The sequence below is a fragment of the Balaenoptera ricei genome, chromosome 21 (genome assembly GCF_028023285.1).
Source record: "Balaenoptera ricei isolate mBalRic1 chromosome 21, mBalRic1.hap2, whole genome shotgun sequence".
NCBI classification, from domain to species: Eukaryota; Metazoa; Chordata; class Mammalia; order Artiodactyla; family Balaenopteridae; genus Balaenoptera; species Balaenoptera ricei.
In genome coordinates this window covers 11,680,213-11,695,849 of record NC_082659.1, presented here as the reverse complement: position 1 = coordinate 11,695,849, position 15,637 = coordinate 11,680,213, and the positions used below count along the sequence as shown (strand labels likewise).

General features: G+C 44.2%; 1 protein-coding gene across 7 annotated transcripts in view; it reads left to right on the top strand.

Moving 5' to 3' along the window:
- The window catches only part of DLGAP2 (DLG associated protein 2), a 726,244-nt gene that overhangs the window by 12,984 nt on the left and 697,623 nt on the right, over window positions 1-15,637 (top strand). The window contains exon 1 of one of the 7 annotated variants that reach the window (XM_059909833.1): window positions 495-550. The exons of the other annotated variants lie outside the window; for them this stretch is intronic. The gene's annotated coding sequence lies outside the window, so the exon portion shown is untranslated. Of the gene's footprint in view, window positions 1-494; window positions 551-15,637 lie in introns of those variants that run through there. 7 annotated transcript variants of the gene reach the window in all.

Here is a 15,637-nt window from a genome sequence, read left to right as displayed (position 1 = left end):
GGGGGCGTGGGAGGCGGTCCTGCGGGGACACGAGGGGTGGTCCTTGGGGGACGCGAGGGGTGGTCTTGAGAGGGCACGAGGGGCGTCTCTCAGTGTTTCTGAGCCAGCACAGCAGCCGCTGGGGGAGACACCCCCATGCTTCCAGCCCCTCTGCGCTCACGGCGACCCGCGGGGCGTCTGCGATCGCATCATCGCGTCGTATCCAGCTGCAGCTCATCTTCCCGATTCCACTGAGGGGCGCTCCTTGGACTTTGCGCCGACAGGCCTCGCTGGACCTTGAAGGAAGGGACAGAGCCCTGGTTGAAAAGCCAGGGACCCGCACGGTCAGTAGGGTGGTGACCCGAGAGCTACGAAGACCCGGGGGGGGGCGCGGCTTCCCCACATCCCATCCGTCCTGAGCGCCCACGCCTTTTGGGGCAGGGAGTGAAACTGGTTAGAAAGGGTGCAATTAGCCTCCTCCATCCCCTCGGAGGAATCATTCGTGCTCAGAGCAGAGGGGATCGAAGGGGTGTGCACCGTCCCCTCCAGGATACATGTTTTTAATCGTCTGGTAAGTCACCCCAGCAATTCGTAATCATCTGGGTAACTTGCTGATCATATATATCCTTTGGAAAATAACTTTAGGGTGCATATCTGGTGGATACAAAAGAGGACATTAATTTAGTGTTTATTACTGATGAATAATTTCATTCATTCGATGTGTTTTCTTGTAAACTCCCAAGGTGCCAAAACTGTGCTCGCCATTATGTATATTTTAGTAAATAAACGAGAAGGATGATGCTGGATAAGAGTCTGTGGAGGGAGATAAATATTAAATAAATATACAGCAATCATATACTAAAAGTGTTTTCATGCTCACGATTCTAATTCAGCTTTGAGGACAGCTGTGCCCAGATACTGGTCCTCTGACCCGTGGCCAGCAGCCTGGAGCCTGGGGGCAGAAGTGGCATTTCTGGTTCTGGGAAGAATAAACAGGAGTCAGGAGCAGAGTTGGGAGTCTTCCAGGCCCGAGGAAAGGCGTGTAGGGGGCGTCAAAGATTAACCAAGGCTTCTGGCCTGAGCCAGCGGAGGTGCAGTTCCAGCCCCTGAGGTTGGAGACCATTAACCTCCTGCTTGGGAGAGGTCTCTGATCTGTTTTCAGTTAGAACGGATGCAGTTTCATGTATTTAAGAGAATTTTAAGACAATAAAAAGATGCATGAACTTTAACTTGCCAAACCAGACTTTGCTGTTTAGACGTGCAGGTTGGAATTTACTTTTTCCCTTCTCCCTGAATCCATAGTCACATCCAGCCCACCCGGACATCTTGGATCATGGAGAACGGAAAACTTGCTGCACCAAAAACTGCTCCAGTTGACATGTCCTCTGGTGAAGCCTCACATTTCACAGATGGGGAAACTGAGGATGGGCCCAGAATTCCTTGTTCCTGTCCCCTGGGCGCTGTGCCTGGCCGCACCCTCGCCACACTGCACTTGAATTAGGAGAACGTTCTTACAGAACTGCCCCCCCCACCCGCCTCCAGTCTCTCTCAGCTTGAAACCATCCTACACACAGCTGCTGGGATAATCTTTCTAAAGCCATTTTTATCATGTCACTTCTTTGCATGCTGTTTTCTGTTGCCTTTTGTCAAATCCAGATTTCTCCTTTCTGGCTCTCAAGGCTTTCTGCAAAATGTCCCCTTTCTGAGGAACTCCATTGTGAGCCTTTATGGAACGTTTGCCCCAAAGTGCTGCTCAAATTCCCTGTTGTTGTCTTACTGTCGCCTGCCACTGGTCCTTTGCACATGCCATACCACCCACCTGGAGAATTCGTTATCAGCCTGTTTCTTGTGTTATTTTTCTTTCTTGGCCTGTGTCCGTTCTTCTTTCTAGTCTAACTCTGAAACCCCTTTCTTCTTGGAACTGATGCCTATAAATGCTTCCTTCCCTCAACTCTGACCATTCCTTTACTTTTTGGTTTCCTTTAGTAGTTAGTTCTTCATCTCATAACATTCAGAAGGCATCTTATATAAGATACCTGAATCCAGCAAATCAGTTATCACCTAATGATTGGCTGGATTTACAAAAATATACTAGGAAGCACCCCACTAGGAGCTTTCTTTAAAAAAATAGTTTCCTTTATGTATTGGCAATGGTGCAGTTACATGAGATTTACTTCACACTGGGTCTTAGGCATGTTGTTCTGAAAGTTGTCTCACCGTGTTTTACTGGCTGATGGGATATTCTGGCAGATTCCTAAGATTCCTAAGAACGATGCCCATGACTAGCTTGGACCCACCTCCTTCAGCACCCCTGCTGCTCGACGCTGACTCACCAGGTGGAGTGGCCCCCCGGCCGGGGGCGTTTACAGTCATGCACTGCTGCATCTCAGATCCGATGTCTTTGAGTTAAGACTGTGTGTCTTTGATTTCCTCGTTTTGGATTCATGTTTTTCACAGAATCTAGACGGTGCTGAGGCTGGTGGGAAACTGTGTGCAGCTCCCCGGGGCTCTGCGTCAAGTTCACTGTGTGGTCAGAGGCTGGATCTGTTCTTTGTGCTTTAGGCCAGCAGGACCAGCGCGCCAGGCTTCCTCGAGGCTGCGCCCTACAGCTCTGCTGTTGTCACCATGGAGCAGTGACCACCTGGAGCGGTGGCGGGGAGTGAGGACCAGAGCTGGCTGAGTGCACTTGAGCGTGACATTAGCCTCTCTGGGCTTCAGTAACTTATCAGTGAAGTGGGGATGAAGATAGTTTCTCACCTCACATGGGGCTGTGAAGATCAAAGTGACATTGAGGTTACTGAGGCCTGGGGGGTAGCAGGCCAGGGTGGCAGGGGGCCGGGACTAACACACGGGCCCTTCCTTCGGCCAGGCTCCCCACCGACGGCTGCCCCGCTCCTCGGCACCTGGCTTCTTTTAAATCTAACATTCTCTATGATTTTTTTGATTAGAACATCTTTTATTTTTATTGATAAAAAAAGCTATCTGTGAGGATTTATGTTAATTAGAAATAACAAAACAGCGTGTCCTCTGACGCATCTGAAGTTCATAGGTTTAACTTGGAACTTTTAAAAAACGTGCTTGCAGGATTCTCTCAAGGTTCTGATCTTGATGGCCTTGCGGGGTGTGTGAGGCTGGGTGTGGGATGAGCCTGACTTCCTCGCGCCCATCAGGGAGACAGCGAGTGGGGAGGGTGGCGGGGCTGGCTTAGCGTTCCTGGCCGACCTCAGGGCGGGTCTGGCTCCTGCAGGGCTGTGCGGGTTCTGCTCTTTCCCGGGTGCATCCTCAGCCATATCTCAGCACAGGCCTGCTGCTCTCGGCTGGCGCGTCCACGTGCTTCCACCGGCCGGCTCTCGGCTCGGGGGTGTGGCGTGGGGGGCGTGGAGGGGTTGGAGGCTCTGTACTGAAGACGGCTGGGTGTCTTCCAAGCTCTGAAATCAGTCACCTCTTCTGCACGATGGTTGCGTTCACTCGCGCTTTCCACGTAGAGCTTATTTACTGGCACATGTCTGCTGACGGCTGATATACGTACTAGCCCCTCACTCCTTGTAGCGTTGCCCTTTCCCTTAATCAGCCGAGATTCTGTGAGCACAGCCTCACCTGGCTCTGGTTTCACACTCTCTCAGTGGATGGAGTTGGAATAGATAATTCTGGTTATTCAGTTTAAACATCAATTTCTCTTCCTCTGTAGTTCTTTAGGTTTAATTATTCATCAAGACTCTATCCAGGTTACTTATACTGTGATCATTATTTTCAGACCTCAGTGTAGAGACAGTGTGGGTTCTTGGTCCTCTCCTGAGCCAGTGGGGCAGGTGCCGTGGGGACTGAGTCCGCGGTGCCGCCGAAACGGTGGTTCTGCTCTTGACCAAGCCCTTAGCTAGACTAGCAGGTAAAAGAGGGGAGACTCAAGTAGGTAAAAGCAGAAATGAAAGGGGAGGTGGTATGATGGATCCCTAGACATAAGAGGACTGTTAGGGATTTTTAAAAACAATTCTATGCCAAAAAATTGGATGACCTAGAAAAAATGGATAAATTCTTAGAAACATACAATCTATCAGGACTGAATCAAGAAGAAATAGCCTGATGAGACCATTAACAATAAGGAGATTGAATCAAGAATCAAAAACCTACCAGCAAAGGAAAGCCCAGGAGCAGATCGCTTCATGGCTGAATTCTTCCATATATTCAAAGAAAAACTAAACCAGGTCTTCTTAAAACCCTCCAAAAAATGCAGGTAGTGGGAACACTTCCAAACTCATCTTCTGAGGCCAGCAGCATCACCCTGATACCACAACCAGACAGGACCCCACAAGAAAAGCAAAACGCAGGCCGTTTCTCTGTCATCAATCTGCTCTAAAGATGAGGGACCCAGAGGTCGGAGCTATGAGTGCCCGAGGCTTCGAAGCTGGTTCAGGGTGAATGGGTGGCTCTGGCCCGAGGCTGGTGGGTGCTGGGAGAGGAGAGAAGGCAGGATGATCTAACCAGGTGTTGCCTGTATTGGAAGCCTTCTTAGTATTTCCTTCAAATAAAAACTCAGGGCTACGTTTTTCCTTTCTGTATAAGCTTTGAAACAATAGTGAAGAATTTCCTTTAGGAGGAAAAGCTCAACTCTGTCTCCTTATTCTTGCTTCTCAGGTTTGTTATATAATAAAAATTTAAAAACTATTTAATTTTAATATATATCTTTCCATATGTCTTAAAGTAACACTTGCACATACTTAAAGTATGGGCAAGCAGTACAGAAGGATTATCATCAAAAGCAGTAGGGTCTTACCTACCTCTTCCAGCCCAAGCCCCAGGAGAATCAGTTGTAACTAGATGTTTTTTGTTTTTAAGTACACTTTATTTTTTAAGAGCAGTTTTTGGTTCCCAGAAACATCGAGAGGAAGGCGCAGAGATTTCCTGTATACCACTTGCCCCGCCATGCACAGTCCCCGCCATCATTAACATCCCCACCGGCTGTGCATTTGTTACAACTGATGAACCTGCACTGACACATCACCATCACCCAGAGTCCATGGTTCACTCTTGGGATTGGACATTCTGTGGGTTTGGACAAATGTGTAATGACATGTATCCATCATTATAGTATCAGACAGAAATTTCACCATGTAACTCACTTTCTACTGTTTCTGTGTTTTCGTGTCTTCACAGATGATTTCCATGTCTCCTAGTTAATCTACTGTAGATGTTATTAGCTATTTACCACGTCTTCCCCTTCTCTCCCTATAATCAAGTTACTCCTTTTAGTTTCTTCTCTTTGCTGACTCCTTAGCTTTAATGGATAATCCCCACCTTCTTTCTTATTCCAGCAGCTCTGGTGGTGTCACTTGACACCCATTCTGTGATGTGGAGACATTAGCAACTCTCAATTTACTTACTTTCTCATTTCACTTCACCAGCCAGCATTTGTCAAGGTTGAGTCCATTTAAGTTCTGTTTAGAAATTGTAGTTAATGTTTTTGCTTTTTCTATAGGCTGAAGACACAAAATAGACGTATGTGTTTGCATTGTCCTCCGACCGCTGATATTTTCCATGGCTCTGCCGACTGGTGCACGTTGATTGTTTTCTTTTTGAGAAAGAAACAGCTTCTTGCTCCTGGAGTTTCTAATGACGTTTTCTTTTCTTGCATTTTCTTTCTTCATTGTCTTTTAAAGTTGCTCCAAATGCTCAAGGGATAATGTACGTTCCTAAGATATAACCACCCTTTTTGATCCCCCCATCAAGTGACTGACCTGCAGGAGGTTTTCTTCCTGAACCATTGTTCTGATTTTCAGAACAAACTGCTTTCTGGGCATGAAGTGCAGGCTCTCCCTTTTAACTCTCATTTCTCGGTTGCTTTGACCTAAGAGTTCCTTAAATTTCTTGTCTTTCTGCCTCGATTTTTACCCTCCTTTTGTTGATACACATCTTCAAATAATTTCCTGAGAAAATAAGAGTAGAAGATAAGTTTTCTGAACTTGCCCATCTGAAATGCTGCCCTCATGTATGTGAAAGTTTGGCTGGGTATAGAATTCCAGGGTCAAAATAATTTTGTCTAAGAATTTTGAAGGCATTTTTCCTTTGCTTATTGTAATTTAGTGTGGAAAGTCCAATTCTTGTTCCTTTGCTATAAGTGACTTCTCCTCTCTGGACAGTTTTAGTTTTCTCTTTTTATCTTTGTGTTCTAAAGATTCACGAAGGTATACATGGGTGTAGGTTTTCCCCCCTTTCAGTCAAAATGCTGGGCTACGTGGATGCTTTTGGTCTCGAATTATGTGACTTTGGCTTGTAAACTCTCATGTAGTATTTCCTTGATAATCTCTTACCATCTATTTTTTCTGTTGTTTATCTTTTCCTTTCTTTTTTTTCTTTTATTTTCTTATCTTTTCTCTTTTCTTTCTGAAACCCTTCTTTGTATGCAGGACCTTCCTCATATTGATTCATAGTGTCCTATGTCTTTTCCATTATATACTTTTGAGTCTCTTTTATATTTTTGTAGTACTTTCTGGCAAATTTTCTCAACATTGCCTTCTAACACTTCCATCAGAATTTTAATCTCAATTTTATTTTCAGTTTCTAAGACTTCTTTTTGTTCTGCTTCTTTTTTTCATGGTCCAATATCTTCTCAAATTTCTCCGTGGAGACTAATTTGCTTTTTTTCACTCTATTCCTTGCAATGTCTCTTTCGCCTATTCTGTCACTTTGGCTCCGGCTCTGTGTTTGCAGGTGGGGCTTGTCGCCAGGTGGGCTTCTCTTCAGGACGGTTGGGCAGAAAGCTGGCCGAGGTGCTGGAGAAGCTCTAAGTCCCAGAATTCAGGTCTTCATTTAGATCAAATCAATTCTGGTTTTGAAGGGAAGAAGTTCCAATTTTACGAGTGGGTGGGGCAGGCTGGTGGGCATTTTGTGTGAAGGGATATGAGGACGATACAGTCGCTGACGTTTACCACATCTCTGTCTGCCCCAGTGACCCGTCCGGGGTCCCAGGGCCTCCGCAGGGTGGCCGGGCTTGCATCCTCGCTCCTGCCTATTTTGTCACCTCTTTGGCTCTGCATCTTCAGTCCTCTTCTCTGCCCACTCAGCAGTTCCCTCAGATTCTCCAGCACCTGCTTCTTTTGTGTTTATAGATTTGCTTCTCCTTACAGTCCTTGGCTGTCACGTAAGGGGGTCTCAGAAGGAAGAGGAGGTAATTAATTGGGTACTTGGGCACCTTGAATATGATGTAAACCACTATTTTATTTTAAAAGTTTGAAAAGTAATAGGATTCTCCAGCATTATTTAAATGACATTGGCCCGAAATTCAGTGTTATCGTTTTTCCTCTCTCTGTGAAGCACTGTTCCTAAAAGGTCTGTGTGTTTTTACATTTCACAAGTAGACATGCCGATGCTGGAGAATCAGAGCTCGATGACAGACAGATGGGCAGGAACCCCTGTGATGTTTCCCTTGGCGAGCATGCCGCTTTGATTCTTGAATCAGGCATCTTAGTGACTGTGGTGGATAGTCTCCCTCCCGTGTGTGAACGTGTGTGTGTTAGACGTCTGCATGGACCCTGCATTACAGACAGAACACAGTGAAACACACAATATGACATAAGTTCCCTTTTTCCCTAAAACTCGTCCTGAGATCAAGGGGCCCCACTCCCCAGTGTTCTCGTCCCACCTCTGTCCTCTAGAGCCACTGCCCTGGCCCCTGCAAAGACCTGTGGGGAGAGAGTGCACCCGTCTCTGGGGGACACTCGGGATGCTGGTGGGAGGGGAGAGAGATGACCCTAGGGACTGGGGAACACGTCCTGGTGCAGGTCAGGTGGTCCTGAGTCCTTCCTTTTCCACCAGACCAGAGGAGGACCTATCAGATTGTCGTCCGGTGGATCATTAAGAGTGGTTTTGGATGGAAGATTGCTGTGAGTTTTGCTATAGCACTTTTCAGAAATCAGTGGCTGGAGCGTCTGTGTGAAAAAGGCTTCTCATGCTTACATCTTGGCAAACAAAATAGAGAATAGAAATGGTGCTGGACCCGCTTTCAGTCCAGCAAGAAGTCATATCTATTCGAGGAAACATTAAAAAAAAGAGCTCTGTTATGAAGTGGTAAAAGTTTCCTTTTTATGTTTAAAGTTATGAATAGAAATTTGCAGTATCTGTGTAAAACACTTGGAACCTCATGGTCACAGGATGTCTTATTTTAACTCACATACATATCTTTGTTGCAGAGGAGAATGAAGTGATGATCAATAAAAACTTTCAAGTGTAAAATATATTACTTTAGGATGAAATTCTTTGGGGTAAATGGAGTGGAATTAGGAGTTGAAGGAGTTAAAGTAACGGTGTGAAATTTCTAACGGCCTGGTTCATGTGTTTTGAAAAGAGACAGCTCAGGGTCACTACTTTCCCACTGCCAGGAGCACTGTCCCTCCGTGGGGTCCATCTACTTGGTCACAGCAGACAGCTCGGAGGATAGTGGCCACCGAATGGATATGGTCATTGTGAGTCTACTGGATACGTTGAAAAGAACAGGGTAACAGTTTCATTGAATGGCAGTCATTATACTATCCTAGGAATTTAACCGTTTGCAATGCTCTTATAGTTCTTCAAAATTTTTCTAAGGGGTGCTTGTGCAAAATCATGAAGACCACTAGTTTAGGGAGTCAGGAATCGGGAAATCTGGTGTTTTGGGGAGTGTGGGGATAAGGGGAGAAGGAACAGTAGGAAAATCAGCTCTGGATTTTATGCCTGGGAGGGAGGAGGAGTGATGCAGCTGGGATAACGGCCCCATCACCCTGAGCTCTGGGGCTAACAACCCCCTGCCTTTGCGTGCTATTATTGTACTTCTCTGAGAAACCTAATTTTTAGGGAGATGTCTCTATTTAAGGAAAGTGCAGTGATACCATTTTCAAGTAACACTTTTTGCTCATTGAGATAAAGAGCGCTCTGCTCAGGAATTATTGAGTTGCCTGAATCTGAGGGGCAGTGATTGGCCCTCTTGACTGTGCTATCATCATATTCCAGGAGGAACATCCAAAGGGAAAGGCGTGTACGTGGCACCTTGACGTGGGGTCGTGTTAGGTCGGGGTCTCCACTTTCAAGACCGTTCCTAGGAGACGTTGTCTGAAAGGATCTGGGAAGAAGGAGAGATAAGGAGTGACAGTTACAGTTATGGAAATAAATGCACAGTGGGTGGCAAAGGCGATCTGGAGATGCCCAGATGGTGTCTGGTCGGACCCCATCCAGCGACGATGCTGGTTAAGAGGAGGTGAGCCTGCCTGGCAGGGAGCTTGGCGCGCTCTTCTCCAAGGGTGTGGACATGTGGGTGCTGACACGGTGCCTTGTGCACCCAGAAGACGTGAGGAACTCAGTACCTACAGCTGAACTGGAAAAGGGTGAGAAAAATCAGGGAAACGGAAACAGAGATCCTTCCTAATTGTGGTCTTGAACCTTACCTGATAATTTCCTTATTTAAAACAACATCAAGGATGAAGCAGAAAGTGACAGGGTCGTAAGTAAATCGAGGGTCTTGGGGTGCAGGGACCCCCATATCTGGCCGTGCTCCTGGCTTCTTATTGGAGAGCTCGTTCGCTCCCATAATCCTATGTCTGTGTCCTACAGCTTCCCATTCTGTGTTAGGGTTTAAATATGTTGGTGTGCTACTGAGTTATGATCCGTTTTCCAGGAAGCATAGCGTCCTGTCTACACAGAGTTCCTGGTCCACTGAGCTGGGCCAGCGGCTGCCACTCATGGCTTCCCTTCGACAGGAGGGTCCCGGGCATGGCATCGGAGCAGCGGCGAAGGCTCCTCTGTACAGCAGGGCAGGGAGTGTGGGGACAGCAGTTTTATTTTAGTTCCTCTTTAGAGAATGACTTCTATCACAAGGCTTTTTAAACCCTTACTCAGCACTTTCCTTATTTCCTATGAGTTACTCCATCTGGGAGAAGAAATGAGATCACAACTTATCCGAACGCTTATTATATACTTTTGTCACTGTGGTGTTTAAAAAAGAACTGTGGGCTTCTTCTAAAACCCATGAACAAGTCTTGTGAGAGAATAACAACTAGGAAGCAACTGTGAGTCCTCAAGTGCTGTTTGGCCTGGGCGTCACTCCCGAGTTCAAGCTGTTCTACCGTGAGGTCATAAAACTCATCCACATGTTGTGGGCCAGTTAGTTTTATAATGCCACACATCCCTGACCTGCGTCACATGTACCATAAAATAGGGCCCTGCAGTTACACTATGTAAAGGAGCTGGGTTGCCTCTAAGCAGCTGAGCCCGGGGCTCGAAACTTAAGAGATTCCCTCGTAGGTGGAGGCGTGACTGGGACAAAAATGCCTCCACCGCAAATTCTGACCACAGAACTTTACTTTTAATTGTACTAAAATTCACGTGTAGATCCGGGTACTTGATAATTTAACCTATTCAAAGTGAAATGAAGAGTCAGAAAGAAAAAAAAATTTCACAGTGACCAGAACAGATTCAGTAAAGCTGTGGTAATTACTAATATAATTTGACAAGCTTTACTGGAAAGTTTGAGTTGCACTTAGAAAGTATTTAATAAAGTTTGAGTCCAGGCAGACCTCACTTTATTGCACTTTGCCTTATTGCTCCCTGCAGATGTGGAGTTTTTGTTTTGTATTTTTATAAATTTATTTTATTTATTTATTTTTGGCTGTGTTGGGTCTTTGTTGCTGCGTGCGGGCTTTCTCTAGTTGCGGCGAGCGGGCTTCTCATTGCGGTGGCTTCTCTTGTTGTGGAGCACGGGCTCTAGGCATGTGGGCTTCAGTAGTTGTGGCTCCCGGGCTCTAGAGTGCAAGCTCAGTGGTTGTGGCACACGGACTTAGTTGCTCCATGGCATGTGGGATCTTCCTGGACCAGGGTTCAAACCCGTGTCCCCTGCATTGGCAGGCAGATTCTTAACCACCGTACTAACAGGGAAGCCCCAGATGTGGCGTTTTTTACAAATCGAAGGTTTGTGACAACCCTGTATCTAACAAGTCTGTTGGTGCCATTTTTCCAACAGCCTTTACTTGCTTCATGTGTCTAAGTCACATTTTGGTAACTCTCACAATATTTCAAACTTTTCATTAGTATTGTATTTGTTATGGTGATCTGTGATCCGTGATCTTTGATGTTACTATTGTAATTGTTTTGGGCATCACGAACCTCGCCCGTAAAAGGCGGGAACTTAATCGTTAAATGTTGTGTGTGTTCTGATTGCTCCACCGACCATTCCCCATCTCTCCCCCTCCTCAGCCTCCCTCTTCCCTGAGATACAACAATACTGAAATTAAGCCGGTTAATAACCGTACAAGGGCTTCTAAGTGTTCAAACGAAAGGAAGAGTCGCACGTCTCTCACTTTAAGTCAGAAGCTAGAAATGATTAAGCTTAGTGAGGAAGGCATGTCAAAAGTAGAGACAAGCTGAAAGCTGGGCCTCTTGCACCAGTTAGCCAAATTGTGAATGCAAAGGAAAAGTTCTTGAAGGAAATTAAAAGTGCTCCTCCAGTGAACACACAAATGATAAGAAAGCAAAACAACCTTATTGCTGATTTGGAGAAAGTTTCAGTGTCTGGTTAGAAGATCAGACCAGCCACAACATTCCCCTAAGCCAAAGCCTCATCCAGATCAAAGCCCCAACTCTCTTCAATTCTGTGAGGGCTGAGAGAGATGAGGAAGCCGCAGAAGAAAAGTCTGAAGCTAGCAGAGGTTGGTTCATTAGGTTTAAGGAAAGAAGCCGTCTCTATGACATAAAAATGCCAGGCGAAGCAGCAGGTGCTGATGGAGAAGCTTCAGGAAGTTATCCAGAAGATCTAGCTAAGATCATTAAAGAAGGTGGCTACACTAAGCAACAGATTTTCAATGTAGATGAAACTGCCTTCTGTTGGAAGAAGATGCCATCTAGGACTTTCATAGCTAGAGAGGAGAAGTCAGTGCCTGGCTTCAAAGCTTCACAGGACAGACTGACCATCTTGTTAGGAGCTAACGCAGCTGGTGACTCTAAGTTGAAGCCAATGCTCATTCCATCTGAAAATCCTAGCACCCTTAGGATTATGCTAAACTACTCTGCCTGTGCCCTGTAAATGGAACAACGAAGCCTAGATGACAGCACATCTGTTTATAACATGGTTTACTGACTATTTTCAGCCCACTGTTGAGACCTACTGCTCAGAAAAAGAGATTCCTTTCAAAATACTACTGCTGGACTTCACTGGTGGTGCAGTGGTTAAGAGTCCACCCGCTAATGCAGGGGACACTGGTTCGAGTCCTGATCCGGGAAGGTCCCACATACTGCTGAGCAACTAAGCCCACGTCCCACAACTACTGGGCCTGCGTGCCACAACTACTGAGCCTGCGTGCCACAACTACTGAAGCCTGCACACCTAGAGGCTGTGCTCCACAACAAGAGAAGCCACCACAATGAGAAGCCCGCGCACCACAAGAAAGAGCAGTCCCTGCTTGCTGCAACTAGAGAAAGTCCGCACACAGCAATGAAGACCCAATGCAGCCAAAAATAAATAAATAAATAAAGTAAAAAGAAAATTACTGCTCATTGACAATGCACCTGGTCACCCAGGAGCTCTGATGGAGATGGACAATGAGATTAATGTTGTTTTTATGACTGCTAACACAACATCCATTCTGCAGCCCATGGATCAAGGAGTAATTCCTACTTTCAAGTCTTATTATTTAAGAAATATATTTCATAAGGCTATAGCTACCATAGACAGTGATTCCTCTGATGGGTCTGGGCAATCGGATCAAGTCAATTGAAAACCTTCTGGAAAGGAGTCCCAATTCTGGGTGCCATTAAGAACATCCATGGTTCATGGGAAGAGGACAACATATCAACATTAACAGGAGTTTGGAAGAAGTTGGTTCCAACCCTCATGGATGACTTTGAGGGGTTCAAGGCTTCAGGGGAGGAAGGAACTGCAGATGTGGTGGAAACACGAGAGAATTAGAATCAGAAGTGGAGCTTGAAGATGTGACTGAATTGCTGCAATCTTGTGATGAAACTTGAAAGATGAGTTGCTTCTTATGGATGAGCAAAGAAAGTAGCTTCTTGAGATGGAATCTACTCCTGGTGTAGATGTTGTGAAGGTTGTTGAAATGACAACAGAGGATTTAGAATATTACAGAAACTTAGTTGATAAAGCAGCAGTAGGGTTTGAGAGGACTGACTCCAATTTTGAAAGAAGTTCTACTGTGGATAACATCAAACAGCATTGCTGCTACAGAGAAATCGTTCCTGAAAGGAAGGGTCAATCAATGCAGCCAACTTCACTGTTGTCTTATTTTAAGAAACTGTCACCCCAGCCTTCAGCAACCACCACCCCGATCAGTCAGCAGCCTCAACATCAAGGCATGACCCTCCACCCACAAAAATATTACAACTTGCTGAAGGCTCAGCATTTTTTTTTTTTTAGCAATAAAGTACTTTTAAATTAAGATATGTTTAGTTTTTTTTTTTAGACATAATACTATTGTACACTTAACAGACTGCAGTATAGTGTACAGATAACTTTTATATGCACTGGGAAACCAAAATATTCATGTGACTCACTTTATTGTGGTGGTCTGAGACCTCACCCCCCAACCCCCAATATCTCTGAGCTATGCCTGTATTGCAGAAGGAACTTGAGAATTAGGGGGAGTCGGTGGGGCTCCCATCTCTCCACCCCAGTTTCAATATGAGTTTGTCTGCTTCTATCTGTATTTTATATAGGGTTTTTTGTGTATAAGTTTATTTGAAATATAATTCAAATGCAAAAAAATTAGTAATATGAACTAGAAGATTTTCAAGGGCCCTTCTAGGACCAAGATGATTTGATAATTGATAACTTTTAAATACTGTGTTTGGTAAAGACCTTGTTTTCCTTTGGTATGTATGTAGTTTGTTGAGAATATTCTTAAGCCTGTTACTCAGTACCTGGCAAAATGAAAGAAATTCTTCACCAAGTGACTCTAACAGTTGGGTCTCACAGTTGGTAGAGACAGTTTCTGTTGATTTATTGTGCCAGGAACAAAATAATCATTTGCCAAACGCATGGCCTTTGACTTAATTGACTTAAATGACATTGAAATACAGCAGCTCTTAGGGGCAGATGAATTTCAGTCTAGATTAGGTTCTGACACACCATCTAAAAAAGATCCTGCAATAACAGTGAATTAAAGAGACATTGATTTTTTATAATATAAACAAGGGCCAAACCAGGAACATGCATGGCTCTATGGACATTCCTTTAGCATCAGGGATACAAGCTTCTATTTTGTTGCTCTGCCATCTTTCAACTTGGGTCTTCTATCTTATGGGCCAAGATGGATGCCAGAGCTCCAGTCATCATATCTGCTTTCTACCCAGCAGTAAGGAGGAACACTGAAGATGAAGAAGGGCACACTCCCTGTTGTTAAGCACATGTCTTAGGAGTCACACAACATTTCTGCTAACATCTTACCTTCCAAAACGTAGTCAAATGGTCATTCCTGTCTTCAAGGTAAGCTGGGAAAGGTTTTCTTTATCCTAGAGCAGGAGTATCACACTTCTTCTATAAAAGGTCAGATAATAAATATTTTAGGCTTTTCAGGTCATATGGTTTCTCTTGCACTTCTCATCTCTGCCATTATATGTGAAAACAGTCCTGGACACTTATCAATGAATATACATTGCTATATTCCAAGAAAACTTTATAGAGACTGAAATTTGAATTCCATATAATTTTCACATGTCATGAAACATTATTACTTTGATTTTTAAGCCATGTAACAATGTGAAAACCATTTTTAGCTTATGAGCCATATAAAAACAGGGAGAGGCAATTGATTTTTGACAGGAGTGCCAGGTCTGTTCAGTGGGGAAAGAATAGTGCCTTCAACAAACGATGCTGGGAAAACGGGATGTCCACATGCACAGGAGTGAAGTAGGACCCCTACCTCATACCACATACAGACATAAACTCATCATGGATCAAATACCACTGTAAGAGCTGAAACCCTTAGAAGAAAACATAGGGGCAAATCTTTATGATGTTGGGTGTGGCAATAGTTTCTTTCTTTCTTTTTTTCTTTTTTGGCAATAGTTTCTTAAATACAGCACCAGAAGCCCAGGTAACAAAACTATATATATATATATATATATTTTTATATATATATATATATTTATAGATATTATATATATATATATATATATATATATATATATATATATATATATATATATTGGACCTTGTTTATATCATAGGAAAATTTTTGTGCATAAAGGGCACCATCAATAGAGTAAAAGACAATTCATGAATAGAGAAGAATATTGGCAAATCATATACCTGGTAAGGGTTTAATATTCAGAATGTATAAATCCTGCAAATCAACCATAAGACAACAAACAACCCAATTAAAAATGGGCAAAGGACATTACGAGCTATTTCTCCAAAAGAGATATAAAATGGTCAACATACATGAAAATATTCTGAACATCATTAGTCAGTCATTAGGAAAATGCAAATCAAAACCACAAAGCGATATCAATTCACACCTACCAATATGGCAAAAACAAACAAACAACTATAAGACACTGATGAAAGAAATTAAAGATGATACAAACAGATGGAGAGATATACCATGTTCTTGGATTGGAAGAACCAACATTGTGAAAATGACTCTACTACCCAAAGCAATCTACAGATTCAATGCAATCCCTATCA